This window comes from Rhincodon typus, chromosome 30, assembly GCF_021869965.1.
Source record: "Rhincodon typus isolate 14 chromosome 30, sRhiTyp1.1, whole genome shotgun sequence".
In the NCBI taxonomy this organism is placed as follows: Eukaryota; Metazoa; Chordata; class Chondrichthyes; order Orectolobiformes; family Rhincodontidae; genus Rhincodon; species Rhincodon typus.
In genome coordinates, this window is record NC_063361.1 from 9,707,708 (window position 1) to 9,720,598 (window position 12,891).

Below are 12,891 nucleotides of genomic sequence, written 5' to 3' on the forward strand. Positions count from 1 at the left end.
ACTCACCCTAGATGTCATTCACTTTATTACTGCCTCAGCCAGACATCAACTACTTCACTGACTTTTCCAAACTGAACTTTGAGAAAAGTCCTGCTGAAACAGTTTTATGACTTCTTTCCAGCTATGAAAGACTGTACTACACAAGCTAAATATCTCTTCTGCAGGTATGAAACTATTCTCAACTGAATGCTGATGGTGTCCCCTTGTTTGTTGATTTGTACATCATAACAGTTCAACTTTGTAAACATTTCATCAATTAACTTTCCAAGTGATTAGCTTAAATCACATGCTTTCTTGGAAATGATATTTGAACTCACTATTCAAAACTGCTTCCTGATCTTTGTTTTAAAAAAAGTCACATTCACAGTCTAAAAACTAAAATGCATGTTATCTAATTTAAAATGACATATTACAAATCTTTAACATAGTGTCCTTTCTCTATATGTTTTTGTTACTGATTGAAGATATTCACGCTAGTTTAGATATGAATACTAATTTTGAAAATATTTTACCTCCAGTTTTTATATCTTTCAAACTAGAAATCACTGAATAATAATCCTCAACAAAAGCAGAAATCAAATCAACAAAGAAAAGCTTTTCTTTATAATTATTAACTCCTCAATGACTCTAGCCTTGATAATTTAAAAAAATCTAAGCATTCATCACATTGCTGGTTGCAAAACATAACGCAACAGAAAAATATCAGCTAGTTTTGTACTGCAAACATTAATTCACTATATTTCTATTTTTAAGTGCAAAGCAATCTATTGAGATCACATCTGCATGACTGAAGTGGCTTACATGTAATAATTTTGCAAAAGCAAAATCACTGTATTCGTAAAATTTGTAAACAAACATGCAATCATTTTATTACGGTATTATTAAATTATTCAAATCACTGACTATTCCAAAATTTGAAAAATGCAACTTGTTTGCGTATAGCATGTTCCACTCTTGGGTGCCTCAATATAATTGTATTATTTAAAATATATATTCCATAATAGGCATACAGTTCAAGGTAGCCTAATCCTAACCCAATGGCAAAAAAAGTCCTGAAGAAAGATGGAGTATCCCCTATCAACGCTCATTCTGAGCACCTCTGTGATGCAGAATCTAATGCGTTATACTTGCTGTTGTGAAATAGAATTCAGCAGAACAGCAAACCTTAACATTTACTTCATGGTCATTTGAGATTTTTTCCAATTTTGTCAATAGCTATGAGTTTAATACCTATACTTGCCTGTGATGCTGATCCTTATGATTTGGATTTGATAATGCAGCATTATCAAGGGGCAAGCACCACTTTGCTACTTGTAACTCCTTCAATTGAAACAATCACTGATTTCATCCTATTCAAAGTTTTGAGCAGCACTATTCAACATTAAACAGCTATTCAGCTTAAATTCAGTGTGGTTTGCCAAACTTGGATATATTCCTGAAGGTTTAATCATGTAGCATTGACTGCAGTTTGAAAATGCCGTTGCACTCATTTCATTGAAGTTGGGTAATTGGGTTTCATTGTTTACACATAAAAGATATTTTCCAAAATAGATTCCAGTCAACATGAGTAAAAAATAGAGATTCAGGTAGCCTGGCTGTTTCTGTATGAATCTTATCTATTGAAAGGACAAGATTTGTAGCTCAAACGCACATTTTCAAGTGTGTTCTTTGGAAAGTATATTAGTTACATCAGTCAAGCCACTTCGCATTTAGAATTTAGAACAAAAGAGTTGATTAAAGTTTATTTTAGCCAAAGAAAACATAATTTATCCAATTTTATTGCCTTTAATTTTAATTCAGTTAAATGTTGATTTTTGTACAATTCTTGAAATATAATGATGTCACAGCAGCTGAAATTTATTATAAACTTTTAAGTTAAACAACAAAACTGGGCTGATTTTTATTAAAATAAAAATTAACACAGTTGTGCACTATATTTTATACATTATTGTGTAAAAATCAGACTGCTAATGGTTGTGAAGGAGCACCCAAAAAACTGGGAAATTGCTGGGATTACCACTGAGATTGCTGCCCACAACCAAGAAATTACGTCGCCAAGATTTAGTGCTCTATGTACCAAATTTTGGGGCAACCATCTTCAAGGGCAACTGACTGTCCACCCCATCGATGAGAATGCTCACTGGATCAAGCTCTAATTAGCCACTTAAGAGCTTCTTGGCAAATCATGAGCCTCAGCAGTGAAGAAAAGATTCCATTCTTTGAATGTTTAGCTGGTCTACATATTCTTCTGGTGCTATGCCTTCTGTCCTCCACCCAGATCAGCTGGTATCAAGCTGGTTCTTTGGACATGGGCTAAATTTGGATGCCTATGACTACTGTCAACAACTTGGGCACAAGCAGACAGCAACGATACAATGGTCACACAGTGTCAAGAATTCAGAGTTAGCGAAACACAAATGTCCTCAAACTAAGCTCCTAGTTTCTAGACTGATATAATGAAGTCTTGCAATATTGACTCATATTAACCTTATTCCAGATTCATAGTGGCTTGAAACATGCTAAACAACTATGCAATTTGGAGGAGGCCAAGCCTTGTAGTCACTGCAGGATAAAAATTGTCAGGATTCACACGAAGAAATATGGTGAAAACAACCAAGGCTCAGTAGTGTCACCGGCCACAGAGCTGTCAAGCAACAAGCAATGAGATTCTCCAAAGCAAATCTCCACCCAGTATTTATTTGTATTGAAATTGCATCCATTTATAACAGTGCCTCTATTTGTTTCATTTGACCTACAGATTGCTTCTCATGTTGACTGAGTCTTGAACATTGGAGATTGATGATCATTCGCATAGGCTAGTGGTGGGCAACCTTAAATACTTCTGAGCCTTTAGAGGATCTACTTGATGTTTGTCCTGTCTGTGTGTTGTCTAGACAATCTAGGTGCCAATAAAACTTTGAGTCTGACAATGGCAGGGATGGCAGCAAAGTGGGGAATCATGGGCACGTGGTCATCCTGAGAAAGGATTACATGAGCATTTCTCATGGTGTTCAAGTCATTGTCATGGGGCTACATCTTTACATTGCCTCGACTTTTCATGCTAACAGAATGAAGGAATATGGTGATGTTCTGGATTCACAGATCTAAACTCTTTTTCAAGGATTGAAAAGATGAGGTACTACACCCTACACCATAATGCATGCCGAGTTCCCAATGAAACCATCAGAGTTGTCATCAAATGTTTCATCATTGCATGGCCCCTGAGTGTTTGTAAAATGGAGTACTCAGTCAGCTTAACTGCATGGTCTCAATGCTTTGGTGCACAATCCCACACAATCTGGAGTAGCACTCCATGATGTTATTGTGTGCAAAAGCACACTTCGACAGCAATAAGCATGTATTGTGATCAGTTTTTGAATGGTCCATGCAGCAGGATTAGGTATAAACCCTCCTCACACTAAATTTCTTGGACTGTCCCATCTGCCTTAGGCACTAGCGCTTAGTGAGTTTCCCTGTTTAAACTCTATCCTTTAAAGGACGTTCATTGAGAGAGATTTTCAATTTCTGTTACAATTTTCTCTTACCACTATTTCCCTTTTACTTGCACAGATTCCATTTTGACAGTAGCAACATATTTACTTTAAAGATACAAGGAATTTCCATAACAAAGATATTCTACACAATTAAATTCTGATCATGGCAATCGTTTTCCTCCACATTTGTACTATGATACCATCTCTTCCTGCAATATGAGTACTTCTCAAATTGTAGCATTACACTCTACCAAAACAGTTTCAAATCCTTAAGTAATGAAATCTAGGTTAAAAAATAAGTAAATGGTTATGGTCCCTGCAGAGTCGTAGGTTAGACTTCAAAATATTGTACAGCCAATACAAAATTCGATGTCTCTTTTTCCATAGTTGAGTATTTCTGCTGGCAGGAATTTAATTTTTATGAAAATTAAATGACTGGTTGCTCGATCATCAACTTATTGTCCTGTAAAAGAACTGAACCATATCAAAGTTGTTCCTATCAACAGCCAATTTAAACGGCATGCTGTAATTCAGTGCTGCTAAAACTAAAACCAGTGTCATCGTAAATGTAGCTTTCAAGCTGTCAAAGGCATTCTATCACTCCTCTGTCCATTCAAATTTCTTTTAACAAATTTGTCAAAAGAACATTACAGGGCTTCTAATAAAATCCACTCATTCCTATAAACATAGAACATAGAACATAGAACATTACAGCGCAGTACAGGCCCTTCGGCCCTCGATGTTGCGCCGACGTGTGAAACCAATCTGAAGCCCCTCTAACCTAAACTATTCCATTATCATCCATATGTTTATCCAATGACCATTTAAATGCCCTTAAAGTTGGCGAGTCTACTATTTTTGCAGGCAGGGCATTCCACGCCCTTACTACTCTCTGACTAAAGAACCTACCTCTGACATCTGTCCTATATCTATCACCCCTCAATTTAAAGCTATGTCCCCTCGTGCGAGTCATCACCATCCGAGGAAAAAGGCTCCCACTGTCCACCCTATCTAATCCTCTGATCATCTTGTATGTCTCCATCAAGTCACCTCTTAACCTTCTTCTCTCTAACGAAAACAACCTCAAGACCCTCAGCCTTTCCTCATAAGACCTTCCCTCCATACCAGGCAACATCCTGGTAAATCTCCTCTGCACCCTTTCCAATGCTTCCACATCCTTCCTATAATGCGGTGACCAGAACTGTACGCAATGCTCCAAGTGCGGCCGCACCAGAGTTTTGTACAGCTGCAACATGACCTCATGGCTCCGAAACTCAATCCCTCTACCAATAAAACCTAACATACTGTACGCCTTCTTAAACTGGAAAATCTCTCATTTTGACTTAGGCACTGAATAATCCAAGATAAATTTCATTTTTTCTTCTGTAGGAACTACTTGGCTTCTTCTGCAATGTGGCCCAAAAAGTTACATTTCCTTTGGCAAATTCACTTTTGGTCAAGTTTATGACCAAATTAGCTCTTTGTAACTGATCAAACAATTCACTAACATATTGTAAATGTTCTTCCCAGATTGATTAAGCATCAACATGCACTTCACAATTGCACAATCCTTCAATGACCTTGTTGGTTAATTGGTAAAAGTTGATGGTATAGTTTTCATTCTGAATGACAATGGTTTCCCATTGATAAAGTTCATCTGCAGCTTCAAAAGCTGATATTTCTCTGTTTGTATTGGTCTGTGGGACTTGCAAATATCCCTTCAATAAATAAAAATTTGTGAAAAACCATGCTTGTTCTACCCTCTCAATATAGCTCTTCTAATTGTCAAATTGGATGCAAATCTGTCTTTGTTACCATACTGACCCTATGATAATCTGTGTACAATCATGTGGTGCTGACTGGTTTTGGTGCCATCACAATATGTGAGCTCCAGCTACTATGACTTGGTTTCATAATGTAATTTTCCATCTGAATCTCGCTTGCATTAAATTTGTAAAGGTTTTGCTTTATGGTTGATACATCCCTTACATTAACATTATGGGTGACCAAAAACTGTTTCTCTATCCTTTCACATAATTTGGTTTATGAGTCTGTAATAGCTTTCACAAGCCACCTCAATAATTTGGTAATTTTCTGGGAGATTGCACAATATTCAATGGATGCAATTTCAATACAAATAAATACTGGTTGGAGATTTGCTTTGGAGAATCTCATTGCTTGTTGCTTGACAGCTCTGTGGCTGGTGACACTACTGAGCCTTGGTGTTTTCACCATATTTCTTCGTGTGTATCCTGACAATTTTTATCCTGCAGTGACTTGGTCATTTTATTTTCGTATTGTCTGGAGTACTTACTACCGAATTCATAGAGTTTCTTTTTAAATTTATACAGTCCACTGAACCTTAATTTTAGTGATTCCTCAGAGACAACTTACAATACCAAAAGTAGCAAAAGATACAAAGAAGAATTAAAATATAAATTAAACATCTGGGCTAAATTTTCCCAGCACTTGAATGACATGGGCAATGGTGAGTCAGGTGGTAAAATATAGCAAGATTGGAAAAATGAAATTCTCAACAATCGAGACAAAAAAGTTCAACTTTGCAAATTTCCGGCAAAATCAGAATCTCACTATTTTGCGGGGAAGAGGCCTGTTTGCATACATTTGTTTGACATAAGTACCTAATCTTGACTCATAGTTATAGATTTTCCTATTGTCTCATGCACCAGATGGAAACTAAATGGCGATCGTTCCCATCATGAAAGTCAGAGCAGGAATCTGGCAGCTCTCACTCACTACTGTTTCTCTGGGCTTCCATCTTGGCCAGCAGTCCCCAACATCTCAGGGCATGTTCCCTGGGCAGCAACCATCAGCACTCCATATCCACAAAAGTTGGTATTGGACATGTAACAGCCTTATCACAGCAACATGGCACAGGTCTGACCCATTTACTTTAGAGCTCCCCTCTTCAGTACTGCACGTTGGAGCACACCAACACCTTTCATTGTACTGCTGCCTATAAGATGGTCACAGCATCTCTGCCGGTTTATTCAGAAATTAAAAGTTCACAGTACTCCTGTCTTGACTTGACTTTGGTGCAGACTGAAAACCAGGCTGTGGGAGGGGGTATCATCAATAGTTGCAATCACCTTGGCTTTCAAGGGTGGGATGTTGGGAGACAGTACAGCATGATGCTTGACAAGGCTAAGCTGTAGGGTTGAGACTCAGACAGTAATGTTGGCACATAAAGACTTAAATGAAAGAGTTCGATGGGAATCCATGGAAATCTGGTATTGATGGAGTTCATAGCGAGGAGGACGCCTTCATTACCAGGCTGAGTCTGCAACTTCATCTGCCAAGCATGATCTGTGTTGCCTTCTCTCACGCAAATTCTAAGTGAGCAATGGAAATAGAAAATAATTGAAAACACACCTGGAGTAGGCGGGGTAAGTGTTTTCTGTCTGAGCACGCAGTCTCTACTTATGACCTTACAAAGGCCTTTGACACTGTGAACCGGGAAGCATTATGGAGCATCCTTAGTTGTACCATGAAGTTTGTCACCATACTTTGCCTGCTCCGTGACAACATGGAAGTTGTGGTAATGATGTGGTAATGACAAATGGGTCCACCTCTGACACATTCCCCATTTAGACCAGTGTTAAGAAGGGCTCCGTCATCACCCCAACACTGTTCTCGTTCTACCTTGCTGCAATGCTTCACCTCACCGCTGACAAGCTCCACATGGGAGTGGGGTTAACCTACAGAACCAGCAGGAAATTATACAACCTGCGATGCCTTCAAGCTAAAACCGAAATCACACCAACCAGTGTCATCGAGCTGCAGTACGCAGATGATGCTTGTGTATGCACAATCTCATAGGATGCACTCCAGACCATCGTCAGGACCTTTAGAGGTACTGAGAGCACGGGCCTCACCCTGAACATCCGCAAAACGAAGGACCTCCACCAACCTGGCCCAGCATTGTGAAATGAACCCCCAATCGTCAAGGTCCACGGCGAGGCCTTAAAGAACATTGACCACTTCCAAAACCACGGGAGTGTCCTGTCTGGCAAAGCAGTTATTGATGAAGAAATCCAGCACCACGCCCAGTGTGCCAGCACAGCCTTCAGCCACCAGACGAAAAGGGTGTTCGAGGACAACAACATCAGATCTGATACCAAGCTCATGGTTTACAGAGCTGTGGGAGTTCCTGCCCTCCTATATGGCTCTGAAAGATGGACAGTCAGCAGCAGACACCTCAAGGCACTGGAGCGGTATCGCCGACATGCCTGCGCAAGAAACTGCAAATCCGCTAGGAAGAAAGGCGCACCAGCACCAGTGTTCTCGACCTAGCCCACATCCCCAGCATTAAGGCACTGACCACCCTTGATCAGCTACAATGAGCTGGGCACGTCGTCTATGTGGCTGACACAAGACTTCCCAAGCCGATGCTCTACTCCCAGCTTTGAAGCGGCAGGCAAGCCCCAGGTGGACAGTGGAAGCATTTCAGTGTTACCCTCAAGGCCTCACTGGGGAAGTGAAGCATTTCCACCAACACCTGGGAATCACTGCCCCAAGACCATCCAAAATAGAAGAGGAGCATCCGGGAAGGCTTCGAACACCTCGAGACTTGCTGTCAGGGAAAAAGCAGAAGCTAGGCAAAAACAGCGAAAGGAGCGTGCTGCCACACCAACGCTCTATCCACCCCTTCTGCCCTAAATGTAACAGAGTCTGTGGCAGCCGCATCAGTCTGTACAGCCACTTACAGCTTGAGAGTGAAAGAGAGTCATCCTCATCTGCAAGGGACCACCAATAATGACGATGACTTATCAGTAATGTAACCATTCAAGGGGCAACTGCATTGAGCAAGCAATTAAGCAAACACAGTACCCTTTGAAGATGAGATACATGCAGTATCCAATTATGTCGGATACAAATCCGGGTCAAAAATAAGCTTCACCTTGTTAACGGTTATTACAGATTTATCTCATCCCTCTGAAGTAGGTGACCTTAAAAGTACCATCTGTGGGCTACAGTTCACAAAGACAATCCAGGACCTCACACGCTGTAAAAGGGCAAGGAGCTGATTTCCTCTCAGTGAACTGTAAGTATTTGACAACATGAAATTTGCCTTTCTTGGGTGATGTGGAGTGGGCAGTTGATAAGAAGGCTGACACCTTGTCCTATCACAATTACTACCTTTTTCTGCAGTTGCACATCATATACAAGGTCCACTATATCAAGGTTTTATGTCCAGGTATTCAATGGCCCCCTTGTCAGAATCATCCACATTCTTCTGTGTCAAGGATTACGCCTACTGCTCCCATTACTAAGGACCTGTTTTATTTCTGAAATTCCTAAGACAGTTTCATCGGAACAATGACCGATGGATCCAGTCACATCAAGGGTCACATTATTGCGGCTGCAGTGCAATGAAGGTGAGAGAAATAGAAGAGGAACAGATGTGCCAGCAAGCCCAGGATCCACACCAACCTCCAGGAGCTACTGAACAGCATTCAAATGATGGCATTGCTGCTGAAGGTCCCTTCAGATACGCAGCAGGCACAAAAGGCCCAGGGTTTAACGTCTTCAATGCCATTTCCTCCAGAAAAGTGAAGCACATTGCTGCCACAGACTACGGAGGTCCTAGGACATGGTCACAAAACTATGGCAACTGCTAGAGTGGGACCTACAATCTGAAGGGGTGGGTAGCCATCCCTATTCTGATGGCTGACAAGGTAATAGTTGTGTTAAATATTTATGTAACTCGTTCTTTCCAAGGATACACTGGCAACCTGTGTGGGATCTCAAAGTTCAATCTACAAATGTATAAAGGCTGTTATCAACACAATTTTTGCAGATCATACTGCTTCAACTCATTTCCCTGTGAAGAAGTCAGAGTAGCAGGCTGGGCAGTAGGCTCTGCAACATGGCTGGCTCTTCTCAGGTGCAAGGTGTATAGACTACACACATTGTGTTAAGAGTGTCATACAATTACGCAGTAGACTTCATGAAGAGAAAACATTTCCAATCCATCAATGTACATCAATGATCATCACTACCACATCTTGGAAGTCAGCACCAGGTATCTTGGGAACTGCCATGATGCATGAGAACCATGGTGCTTGAGAACGCTTAAGGTCCTACTTCATTTCAAGGGCCAGATCTCTTTCAAGAATGGTTACTGGGAGACAAAGGCACCCTGTGCAATCATGGCTGATAACTCCGTTACACAAAACCCCGACTGAGACTTAGCATGGATATAGTGCTACCTATTCTTCAACCAGGGCCATGTTGGAGCAAACAACAGGCCTGGTAAAGATGAGACTTTGTTGCTTTGATCATTCTGGCAAGCCTTTCTGTACACTCCAGACACAATGTGCCACATAATCCTAAGCATGCTGTATTCTGTACAACTGAAACAGGCAAAGAGGGAGTGTATAATTCTGAAGAGCTGAGAGAGCAGGAGTAGTCTTCTCAGAAAGAAAATTCGGACATTGGGCAGGAGGAATATTACCTTCAAAATGATAGTTGCACCATGAGGCATGACAAATCAGTCATGTCTTATTGACACCCAGTTACAATAGATGTGAGCTGCAGTGATCGTTCATTATAGTTGCTCCCCGAAGCAAATGAAGCCTTCATTTGTTTCTTTGGTTCAGTTTTGCTGTTGTTGAATAAAAGTTAACATTTCCAACCATTTGAAGGCTTTCTAATATGTCATGGACTCAAATAATGAGACAATGTATGTAATCCTGGGCATTATGGAAAAACTAGAACTCTGTTAGACAGGGTTCAAAGACTGCATGTTACTGAGGATGGTCAACCTGTTGTAGATTCAGTTACAATGACAAGTAGACAGGTGGTGATGTAAAATAGCAATGAGAACATGACTTTGTATTTGCAATGAAATATCAGCCATGTCACCTATCTGCCCTGAAAAGTGTTTGTTTTTCATTCCCCTCCATCTCTGTCCACTGTGAAGGGCAGATCCTGGCTGAATACTTTCCTGCTGCATGGTTGAGCTTTAAATTTGGTACCGATGCCAGGAATCCCAGAAGTTGCAGCAGTGCTGAATATCTACACTGTTCCTAAGTGCACAAGAGTACATCTAGGGTGCTATAGAAACATGGTGCATACGTAATAAAGTGAGCAGAAGAGAATTGCATGAGTAAACCTGCTAGAGCTCACAGAGGGAAACCCTTATCAAACTCCCCATAATTGACACTAACCTAATTTTTGGTAAAATTCAGCCCTCTGTATCTGGATGCATGTAGCATTACAGCCTAGATGAGGAATTAATAAAATGGCTTTGTATAGTTCCGTGGAACAGTGTGCTTGCAGCCATCCACGAAACAAGCTATCCTCAACATGGTATGCTGCAACGAGATAGGATTAATTAATTATCATATAGAAAGGGGCCCAGCAGTAGCAGTTACCGTGGTATCACTGAAATTAACATTCAAGGATGGGTCTGAAGTTATTTTTAAAAATTTAAATAAGTGCAATTAAGAGGGCATGGAAGAGCTGGCTGAAGTGAATTGGCAAATTGGATGAAGGGATAGGTTAATAGAAATGCAGTGATAGACATTTAAGAGGATATTTCACAATACACTGAATAGATATATATCAAAGTGCCAGCAAATGCCTGGCTAATTAGAAAAGTTAAAGATTGCATCAAACCTACAGAGAAGGCATATTATCATTTCACTAATGTTCTTTGAGATGGTGGATGGCAAGCTGAAAGCATTAATTATTTTATTCTCAAATTATTCATTATTTCTTTGAATATTTATGACGACAAAATCAAATCATACCTGTAAAAAATTACACTAGCTCTTCCATTACCACTTTTGTCATAATTTTCCACAAAACACACTGCTCCAGGAAATTGTGGTGAAATATCCATAACTGATAAAAGATATGTTTCACACTTTTAGTTTAGGGTAGGGGTGAAAAGGCTTTAGTATTTCCATTCTGCATTTTCCTAATATTTAAGTGATCTATCAATGGAATTCATGAGGCACTTGTAACATCTTTCTGCAATTCTTAGATGGAGCTACCGTCTGATGAATGACTGGCCATTTCTCATCAGCTGGTATTTGAAGTGGCTCCCATTTCTCCGTAAACAGTTTAGCTTTTGAACTTTAATACTCAGGTATTGGTTCTATTTCAGTTTCTGAGTAGGTAATTTGATACTGTTGTCTCAACTCAGGATTATTTTGTTATATTTATTGAAGAAGATGGGCTAAATATGTCAGCCTCATTATTGTAACTTTCCATCCTTTTTACTCTCCCGAGCCATTTCCCCCTTCCTGGCTGAGGTGCACGTGCTACCTGTGCCACTGCTATGGCTGGTACTATCAACTTCCTTTCCTGACTCACTACTTTCTAAGGATTCCTAAGGGGTTCCTAATACTGAAATTGGTCTCCATTCGATTTCCAGCATTTAGTTTTAGTATATCCAGTCTTGTAACAAGAGAAGCATTTTATTTTATTTATATTATTTTTGGGTTTGGGGTCCATCTGTTTATTCTCTAAAACTAAAAGCTTTTGCATTTGTAGATTTCCTATTCCTCTAATTTGCTTGTTGATTCCCTCAGATCTTCAATATATAATATTCCTTCAGGTAGGTCTTAACCATTATCAGATTTCTATTTCGGAATTCTTCCATAATAATGATTTCCCTCACATTCTCAATTATCTTCTCTTCAGTGATCAAAATCACTGATTCTACAGTATTTCTTTTACTCTGTCAAATTCTGCAAATATTGAATTAGGGTTCTTTTTTACAGCGCTAAATTTTAATCAATATGCTCATAAGCATTGATTATTGATCTTTTAAGAGCTTCATTGTCTGCAGACTGCTCTTCTGACAGACTGTGCACACACTTATGGATGTACCTATCAGGCCACTCCATAGTTTTAAGATACAAACATCTTAAGGTGACTTTAGCTTCAGAGCTAACTTTTCAAATGAGGCAACTAAACAAAGATTGCTTGTTAAATCAAATCCCTCATAGTAGTTCAGAGAATGATTCTGATTCCAATCACTTCTTGCTTCCTTTTCTCCACCAAAGTCATGTTTACTCAGTTCTCTCCCTCTTGCAGTACGAGCTTTTTAAATGCTGTTTGTTTCTTTTTCTTTCTCCTCTTTTGCTAATTCAAGCTTTTGTTGTTTCCATCTCTATTTTTTCTTTCATCTCTTTTTATTTCTCTTTTTCCTGTTCAATTGATTTTGTTTTCATTTGATTGAATTTTAGCTAATTCTAGTGATAATACATGAATTCCAAGTTTCACTCATTTTAACTCTATATAATGGAGGAGATACAATGTGTGTCTCATCCTTAATGAACTTGCATTTATTTCTTCCTCCAACTTGTCCAATGACACTCTCAGTTTAACTAACATTGGTCAAAGATTTTTCTATGCCAGA

The 12,891-nt window shown here is 39.6% G+C and overlaps 1 protein-coding gene across 1 annotated transcript in view; it reads right to left on the reverse strand.

Moving 5' to 3' along the window:
- LOC125486592 overlaps nt 1–12,891 on the reverse strand; it is a 154,006-nt gene that overhangs the window by 107,990 nt on the left and 33,125 nt on the right. The gene's annotated exons all lie outside the window — the stretch shown is intronic.